This window comes from Sarcophilus harrisii, chromosome 4, assembly GCF_902635505.1.
Source record: "Sarcophilus harrisii chromosome 4, mSarHar1.11, whole genome shotgun sequence".
In the NCBI taxonomy this organism is placed as follows: domain Eukaryota; kingdom Metazoa; phylum Chordata; class Mammalia; order Dasyuromorphia; family Dasyuridae; genus Sarcophilus; species Sarcophilus harrisii.
Window position 1 is genome coordinate 433,244,635 of NC_045429.1, and position 9,467 is coordinate 433,254,101.

General features: G+C 39.0%; 1 long non-coding RNA gene across 1 annotated transcript; it reads left to right on the top strand.

The window, feature by feature from the left end:
* Window positions 1-6,113: 6,113 nt before the first annotated feature.
* On the top strand, window positions 6,114-7,599 carry LOC116423773. Its single transcript, XR_004234296.1, has 3 exons — window positions 6,114-6,494; window positions 7,005-7,107; window positions 7,560-7,599. It is a non-coding gene; the product is annotated as an uncharacterized LOC116423773 (long non-coding RNA).
* Window positions 7,600-9,467: the final 1,868 nt, after the last annotated feature.

Consider the following 9,467-nt stretch of genomic DNA (forward strand, 5'->3'; position numbering starts at 1 on the left):
TCCACAAACGCTTCTGAGAGAACCAAAGCCACATAGTGCTTGTGGCTCTTACGGCTCAGATTTCCATGAGGTGACCTGGATTTACTTAAGACTCATCTTACATATATTTACTTATATGAATATTGTTTCTCTTCAATCGAATGTAAGCTCGCTGAGGGCAGGAAACTTTTTTTTTCTATCTCTGTCTCCAGGACAGCGCCTGCCCCAGAGTAATTGGTAGTTACTTAATCAGTACTGGTTAGTGAATTGCTGGATCCAGCCCCAATGTATTTAATTATCTTTTTCCAGGATAAGTTACTGTGCTTTCTCTAATTCGATTCAATTTAGTTCATTTGACGTGGATTTTGTAAGTCCTTGCCATGTGCCAGGCACAGGGCATACAAAGATCTATATTAGAAAGATTAGATTAGAAAGAACCAGCTAAACCAACCCTCATCGTACAGAGGGGGCAAACGAAACCCAGGGAGATCCAGGGTTACATGGCTCTGTCTCCAAATCCAGAGCTCTTACCACCGCACCATGGTGGTGATTTCCACTGAATGTTTTGCATCCTCCACTTGATTCCCAGTTCTCTCTGCCAATGACTGCAAAATGGTTTGTCCCATGGAGGCTTCTAGTGGGGAGAGTTATTGGGAAATGACAGTTAGGGTTTTTTTAAAACCTTAATAAAACATTTTAAAGGTTAAAAAAACAAGCAAGAAGAAGATTGTGATCTCTGATAAATCACAATTTGTTTAGATCCATTTCTCCTTCTGTAAGAAGATTTTTTTGTAGAACAGGAATATTCATAGAAATGCAGATTCATGGAACTAGAAAGGACATCTGGTCCAACCCTTTGTCTTCTTCCAGCAAATGAAGGAATAAATCATCACAGAGAGGTAGTTAATTATTTGTTCTTCTCCAAGTCCCTATGGTGGGACATTTCACAGCTTCCCTGAGTAACACATTCCAATATTTTGTCACCTGTAGGGGCAAGATTTAGTTCTTACTCTACTTAGAATCTCTGATTTCTTTTAAGTCCATTTTCCATTTTTTGGGGGATCTCCTTGGAAAAGGTGAAAGCTTCCCAGCAGTCAGGTTGGATTAAAACATGAAACAAGAAGAACCTGCATAAGATTTCCCCTTTCCTAATTCATCTCCCCAGCAAGGACTGTTCTCCTAGGAATTTTCCTGTTTATTTTATACTTGACTCAGTCTCTTGCTCAAACACAGCTGGAGGCCCCCAATTAGGAACTTACTCCTTTGAACTTTGAAGATAACAATTCTGTTGTCCCCTTCTAGAGTCCAAATCAACCCATTTCATAGGATAAGACATTGAATGCTTGAAGTTTAGAACTAAAGGTTATCCAATACAATGAGAAAGTATCCACTATAATCTCTTCATTCTAGAGATGAGGAAATTGAGGTCAGAAGGCTGAATGTTTCCCCTTAAGTGAAGATAATATGTGCCAGAATCAGAATTTGATCCCAAGATGGTCCCAAGTGATGATCCCAAGTGGAGAGCATACCAGGCCTGGAGTCAGGAAGATTCATCTTCATGAGTTCAAATCTGGCCTCAGACACTTGAGATCCTGGGAAAGCCACTTAACCCTGGTTCGACTCAATTTCTTCATCTGTCAAATGAGCTAGAGAAGAAAATGACAAACCATTCCAGTATCTCTGCCAAGGAAACTCCAAAAGAGTTTTTGGAGGTCTTGAAGAATTAGGAACAAGTAAACAATAACAACCTGATTCAAATCCAACATGAACCACACTGCACCAAGTGGCCCATTTGCTATCCTCAAGGGTTGTAAAACTCCTCAAGTGTTTTGTTGCTCTCTTCTGCACCCTCAAGTTGTTGTTTTACAAAGCTAGCCTTGATATCAGGAAAGACGTGAGTTCAGATTGTCTCTCTATCTTTTATTAGCTAGGTGACGTTGGGCAGGCCAACTAAATTCTAAGTCTTGATCCCTTTATCTTAAAAATAGCAAATAATGACACCTAACTAGAAAAGTAACTAGAATTGTTGCACCTGGGTCAAGCAGTACGAAATATTCCTTCAAGTCAACTGCAAGTCATGATGTCAAAGTAGCAGAAGTAACTAAAACAAATTCAGTAAATAGGAGGGGAAATTAGTTACCATAATAGTGTTTAATCTGCTAATGGAGTGCATATGTTAAATTTTTGCCCCTTAGTCTAAATCAGTGGTTCTCAAACTTTTTGTTCTCAGCACCTCTTTATACACTTAAAAATTATTGATGACCTCAGAGCTCTTTGCTTTAGTGTAGTATATCTATCAATATTTACTGAATTTAAAATTCAAATGGATAAATTATAAATATTTATTAATTCATTTAAATGTAACAATAACCAACCCATTACATGTTAATATAATAACATTTTATGGGAAAGAACCTACATTTCAAAAAATTTTTTTAAAAGACTGTATATTTTTGAGAATCTCCAGCACCCCTTTATACTTTTAAAAATTATTGATGACCTCAAAGTGCCTTCCTTTAGTGTATTATATCTATCAATATTTACTGAATTTAAAATTCAAATGGATAAATTAAATTCATTTAAAAATAACAATAATAAACCCATTACATGTTAACATAACATTTTATGGGGAAAACATCTACATTAAAAAATTTTTTTAAAAAGACTACATTTTGGGGACTCTCCAGTGTCTGATTTAACAGAAGCTGGATTTTCATTTCTGCTTTTTATATCTAAACTGTTGTGATATGTTATTTTGGTTGAAGTATGTGAAGAAAATCCAACCTCATGCAGACATGTAGTCAGGAAAGGAAGAAGTATTTAAATAGTCTTCAAAGAAATGTGAATATTTTTCTTTGCTACTATAGTAAAACTGGACAAGTGATAGTTTCAGTAGAAGATATTAAACCATTTCAGCAAACTCTTCAGACTGTCTCAATAAAATTAGTTAATATATCTTGTATTTTGAATGGGCCTTTTGCCCATGAATGATTTTATGATATGCTTTGGTCATTTGGAAAATAGTGTTTTTCCAACTTATGCACGCTTTTCAAATGTTGACATAGTTCACTATTTAAATCTTTTTTTTTCATAATCACATTCATATCACTACCAATCTGATCAGAGAAATTTTTAGCATTGAAAAAGTGGTTTATACAAGTTTTCTGAAATTCTCATTTTCTCCTGAAAGTTCAAATTGTGTCATTGGCTGCAAATAGGGTCACTTGTTTTCCCTGGAAATGACAGTCTCACTTTGTTCATTTTGAAAAAATGTCTGCCAGAAACCCGAGTCTGGGCAACCATACTTTGTCGGTCATTTTTTCAAGCCAAAATGGTGCTTCATGCAAGAAACAGCTGGTCGAGTCCGCCACTCAAACAATCACTGGAGTGATTTTCCTCCAGATAAGCATTGTGCTTTGGTATGCAGCAGACGTGCTTAATGCATACGTCCTTTTTTGTCACACAGAATATGAAATAGACATAGCCTCAAGGGTCAAGATTTAACAGAATTAATAATTTTTTATTGCTTTACCAAGGATGCTCTTAAGTGAAACTGGCAGTTCTTTTTTGCTGAAAGTGCATGGCGGGGAAGAGTTCGGTTTGGCACTGTTGCCTTGATTCACACTGACATGCCTACAGATTTAGCCACTGTGACTTTTGCACCATCCATGTGAATAACAGTACAGTTTCAGAATAAACCATGAGATTCCAAAAGTTACTCAATGCCTTGAATATTTCAACACCACTTGTGTTTGTTGCCCAGCATTCACATCAAAGATCCTCTTCAGGGATCGGTTGGTGCTGCTACTAGATAAATATAAGAGAAACAGCAAGTCCAATCACATCTGGGGATCCGTTCGTTTGTAAGGCAAAAGTACAATTCTGCAGGTGAGGTATTAACTCCATCAGTGTGTTTCCGGCCAGATCTTAATTCAAGGAACCTCTGAAGTAAAACTTCTTTGTTCACCCATGAGCGAACAAGAGCGAAAAAAACAAGTGATATATTAGTATTATTGTGAAAATGATGTTAACCTCCTGGATTCCCTGAAAGGGTTTCACGGAAGGCCACACTTTGAGAACCTCTGCTCTAAATGTCTGTATCCTGGGTCAAAATCCTCGTCACTATACCCTAGGTATATCTCTCTGCCTATCTCACAGTGGTGTGGTAAGGTAAAGTGTGTCATTATTGCAACCTTTGCAACCCTTCACACATTCTAAAAATGCCAGCTATTGTTGTGGTTGGTATTATTTTCCTAAAGCACAGAAATTCCAAATGGATATCCTAGTATAATCAAGGCAGAAGATTGGAGGGCAGGACTCAGTTCATGGGGATGCAGGTGGGGAGATGGGACTGCTTTCTCTCTCTCTTTCTCTCTCTTTTTTTTTTTTTTTCAATTTTTTAAATTAAAGCTTTTTATTTACAAAATATATGCATGGGTAATTTTTTCAACATTGACCCCTGCAAAAACTTCTGTTCCAACTTTTCCCCTTCTTCCCCTCATCCCCTAGATGGCAGGTAGTCCAATGCATGTTAAATATGTTAAAATATATGTTAAATCCTATATATGTATACATATTTCTATAATTATCTTGCTGTATAAGAAAAATTGGATCAAGAAGGGAAAAAAAAACTGAGAAAGAAAACAAAATGGAAGCAAACAACAACAGAAGGAGTGAGAATGCTGTGTTGTGGTCCACACTCAGTTCCCATAGTCCTCTCTCTGGGTGCAGATAGCTCTCCTCATCATTGAACAATTGGAATTGGTTTGAATCATCTCATTGTTGAAGGGAGCCACGTGGGATGGCTTTCTAACCCTGAGTCTGTCCAAATGATAGGAATCTTCTATAGTTGAACCCTCTAGTCCTCACTTATTTATCTATTTGAGTACTTTATAGTTACTAATCATAGATCTGGAGGTGCAATGGAAGACCATTAAGTGCAGCTAACCCATCTTACAGATGAGAAAGTAGGGATCCCTAGAAGTGAAGTGGTCACACAGAGAGTAAATAACAGGAGGGATTTGAAATCAGGTCTTTTGACTCTTTCTACTATTCCACTCTTCCTCTTAAATGCTTACCTTCTTTGAGTGGGTTTTTGTTTGTTTGTTTGTTTTACTGAGGCAATTGGGATTGAGTACTTTCCCAGGGTCATAGAGCTAGGAAGCATTAAGTGTCTGAGACCATATGGATATTTTTTTTTTTAATCAGCTATGTGATCATGGGTAATTCAAATTTTTAAAAGTTTAAAAGTGCAAATTTATTTTATTTTTCCCAATTAATAAACATTTACTCCCTCTCTCTTTTCCTCCTAATTAAACACACACACACACACACACACACACACACCTCAAAGTCTTCTTAATAAGTAGAACTTAACAAAACAAATTCTTACATTGGTCATATCTGAAAATGTATATCTTATTCTATACTTTTAAGTCCATCACTTTTCCTTTAGAAAGTGAGTAGCTTGCCATTTAGGGGAAGGGGTGGGGGAAGGAGGGGAAATTGGAACACAAGGTTTTGCTAGGGTTAATGTTGAAAAATTATCCATGGATATCTTTTGAAAATTAAAAAGCTTTCATAAAAAAGGGAGTGAGTAGCATTCTTCCTCATTCCATCTCCTAAAATCCATTGAATTATTCAAAGTCCTTAAGTCTTTCCAAGTTGTTTGTCTTTAAAATGCTGTTTTTAGTGTATAAATTGTTTCCCCTGGTTCTGTTCATTTTACTTTGAATCACTTCATAAAAATCGTACTAAAATTCTCTGAAACTATCCTGTTCATCATATGAGTTAGTCAATAAATGTTTATTAAGTACCTATCATGTGCCGGGCACTGCACTAAATACTGAAGATACAACAAAAGGGCTAAAGATAGTCCCTACCTTGGAGGAGCTCACATTTCCTTACAGCCGTTCACTACATGATTTGCTTTGTTTAGCCCTTCTCCAATAGATTGGTACTTCCTAATTTCTTAATTTTTCTCCACTACAAAAAGAGCTGCTATAATCCTTTCCCTCTTTCCTTGGTCTCCTTGGCATACGGGTCTTGTAGCAATATTTCTAGATCAAAGGGGATTCACGGTTTAGAGACTTTGGAGGCATCTTTCCAAAATGGCAGGCAATTAAATTCGACAAGCAGTTGTTATTTGTCCAAGCACTGCGCTAGGCTCTGGAGATACACATACAAAGAATGAAGCAATCCCTCCTTGGAAAGAGTGACATTCTCATCTTCCTGCACTGTGCTCCTCAGTGAAAGCAAAGGGCTTTCTCTGATGTGCCAAAAACTCTGCAATATGCTTGGATAAGGCCACTTTCAAGTGAATTTTCTCTCCTCACCTTCAGCTCTATCCCATGCCTATCCAGTGCAGGCTTGTCCAGGTTCTGCCCCGCAGCAATCGGTGAGAGCCAGAAGAATAACAGCTGTGGGAAGCTGACTTTTAGGACCTTGCCACCATTTCCCAAGGGCCAAGGAAGGAAGTCAAGAAGGCTTGTGGGTATAGCAGCAGGAGACATAAGGTCAGTAATGGAACACTCTGGACCTGTAAATCAGGGCTTCTTCAACTTTTTCCCTTGTGACCCCTTTTTGTCCAAGAAATTTTTATGCAATTCTGGGTATATAGGAATATAAAATAGGTATGCAAATCCAACATTTACTGATAATAAATCATAATTTCCTGACCCCCACATTCAGTTACATGGTCCCATGTGGGGTTGTGAGCCACAATTTCAGAAGCTTTGGTCTAGAGATATCACCTTTGCACATAGCTTTGTTAGGCTGACTTTGTGTCCATGCTGAAAGGCTCCAAGAACAAAACAAAGCTGCATATTGGCTGTGACCTCTCCCTGCTGTGTCAACCTTATTGGGGGCCATTTGGTCCCATGCCATGGGCTAGATCTTTCCTTTGCTACATCCTCCATCATGGTTCCTTGGGTGGCTCAGTCCTGCAGGCCTTCTTCAGTTCCCTGGCCTTTATGGGCCCTGCCCATCCTGCCGACTCCCACTCCTTGTCTGCCTTCTCCCATCAGCCAAACCCTATAATCATCATCGTGCAGGGAGCAGAGTGTGCACACTTTCAGTAACGGTTTCATCATCCAGGAGACAGTGAGGAGCTCTCTTCTTTGGATGAAGGTAATTAACTGGTCCACCTGAAGGCTATTCAAGTTGGGACAAGAGGCCTGCTCCTAGGAACATTCAATGGAGAAAACCAGAGCTTTCTCCCACAGCAGGTTCCAGTTACTGGGGCAAGGGGCAGGGGGCAGGGGGCAGGGGGCAGGGGTCTTTCCAGGTCTGCAGGTCACTAAGCAAGATCCTCAGGTGCCTAAAGAATGGGAAAGAAGGAACCGGCATTTATTAAATACATGCCATGTGCCAGGCCCTATGCTAAGGCTTTACCAAGATCTCATTCAATCTTCATGACAATACTATGAAGTAGGAGCTAATAATCACGTTTCAAATGAGGAAGCTGAGGGCCAGAGAAACTGTCACACAACTATTAATTATCAGAAGTCAAATTTGAACTCAGATCCTTTTGATTCCAGTCCTAGTGCTCTGTCTACTTTGCCATTTATCTGCTTTTATAGGCAGGGAAGAAGACAAGAAGACATCAAGAAGCAGAAGAGGAGAAAAGATCTGCTCCTTTGCAGAGGTGGGGGTTCGTGGGCATGGGGCATTAATTCCATAGGACATCAGAATTTTTTAGAGTTATGGATCAGTTTAGTTGAATTCCCTATCTTCCTCTTTTTTCCCTTTTTTCCCCCGGGGCAATTGGGGTTAAATGACTTGCCCAGGGTCACACAGCTAGGAAGTGTTAAGTATCTGAGGTCAGACTTGAACTCAGATCCTCCTGACTTCAGGATTAGTGTTCTATCCACTGCACCAACTTTTTTCTTTTAGAAAAATACTTTGTTACAAGGAATAACTCTGGAAGAAAAGGAAAAGGGGGATACTGGGAGAAATTTAGGAGCTGTAAAAATTTTTAAAAAGAAAAGGGGGAAAAAGGGAGAAAGATATGCTACTCAATGGGAAGAGTAATAGAGTCATCAATAGTGTCACCCACTCTGCTCTCTGATCTTTGCAGATTTCTCCCTGTATTAAAGAAACCTGGAAAGTGGTAGTAAAGTGCAATGGTTACTCCTGGTTCTGAAGGACCCTTATATAAAACATTTCTGGAAGTTCAATCTTGGGCCTGAAGCTCTATAACGTCTAATCCCCGGTGGTCAAGGTAAGAGTGAGGAGTCTAATTCAAAAATATTCGCATTAAAATTTAGAAGGGATTTTTTTTTCTTATAGGAACTCCATGAAGCAGATAGAGCAAATGTCATCATTCCCATTTAATAGATAAGACAACTGAGGCACAGAGAAAAGCTACTTTTCCGGGATTACCTAATTAGTCCAAATGTCAGAGCTGGGATTCAAACCCAGGTGCTGACACCAATCCATGGCCCTCTTCCCCACAGCACATGCGACCCTGTGTCAGACACCTACATTGGACATGGCTAGAAACTCCTGTACAGACCACATAAGAATTCTAAGCCCCTGGAATGGGTTGCCACATGTTTTTCTCTGGGCATTTTTAAAAAGGCAAAAAAGATGACGGTCTTGAGTGTTTCCAGCATAGTCTTCCCCAGAGTGAGGGGAATGGATGACATGACTTTTCAGAGATTGCAATTTGGGGAATGAGTCAAACTTCACTGGAATCCTTGAAATATTTTCACAGTCTCTAAGCCTGTGGGCATTTCCACACCATCAGCGGCAATCCGACAAAAGCTTCCCTGTTTTCAAGGACTCCTGTCATCTCCATCCCACTTTCTGCTCCCTAGGCTATTTACTCCAGTGTGGAACTATGGGAAGGGCGCTGAATGTGGAGTCAAGAGTCCTGAAGTTATTAGTATCTATTATGTTTAATATCATGATTATATCCCAGTTTTGCACTAGTTAGCGACCTTGGACAATCAACTAAACATAAAGACCACTCAATAAGCTTCTACTGTGCCGAGTACTGTGCTAGGTTTTGAGGAATACAGAGAAAAATGAAACTTTTTTTTTTTTTTAACTTACTAACATCTGAAGAGATCAATCAACCAACAAGTATATATTAATGTGTACTATGTGTCAGACATTGTGCTACGTTCTGGGAATACAAAGTAGCACTCCTGCCAAGGCTACTCCCACAACTTGTATTACAGAGGAAAGCTGACTTTTTTTCCCTCAGAGGTCTAGAGGATAACCCTGAGGAGGTTGTGAGTTTTAATACTCTGTCAAGAACCTTTGTGCTTCCCATTGATCATCATCCAATAGCCTCAGTTTGCTTTTTATTTTTTTATTTTTTTGCAAAGTTATTTATTGAGGTAACATGGTAAGATCAATTGGTATAATATATTTCCCCTAAATCTTGGAGTGTGCTCTGCTTTGGAGTATATAAGGACCTTGGAGAGAATGGGATCAATTTATTTATTTATTTATTTGCTGAGGCAATTGGGGTGAAGTGA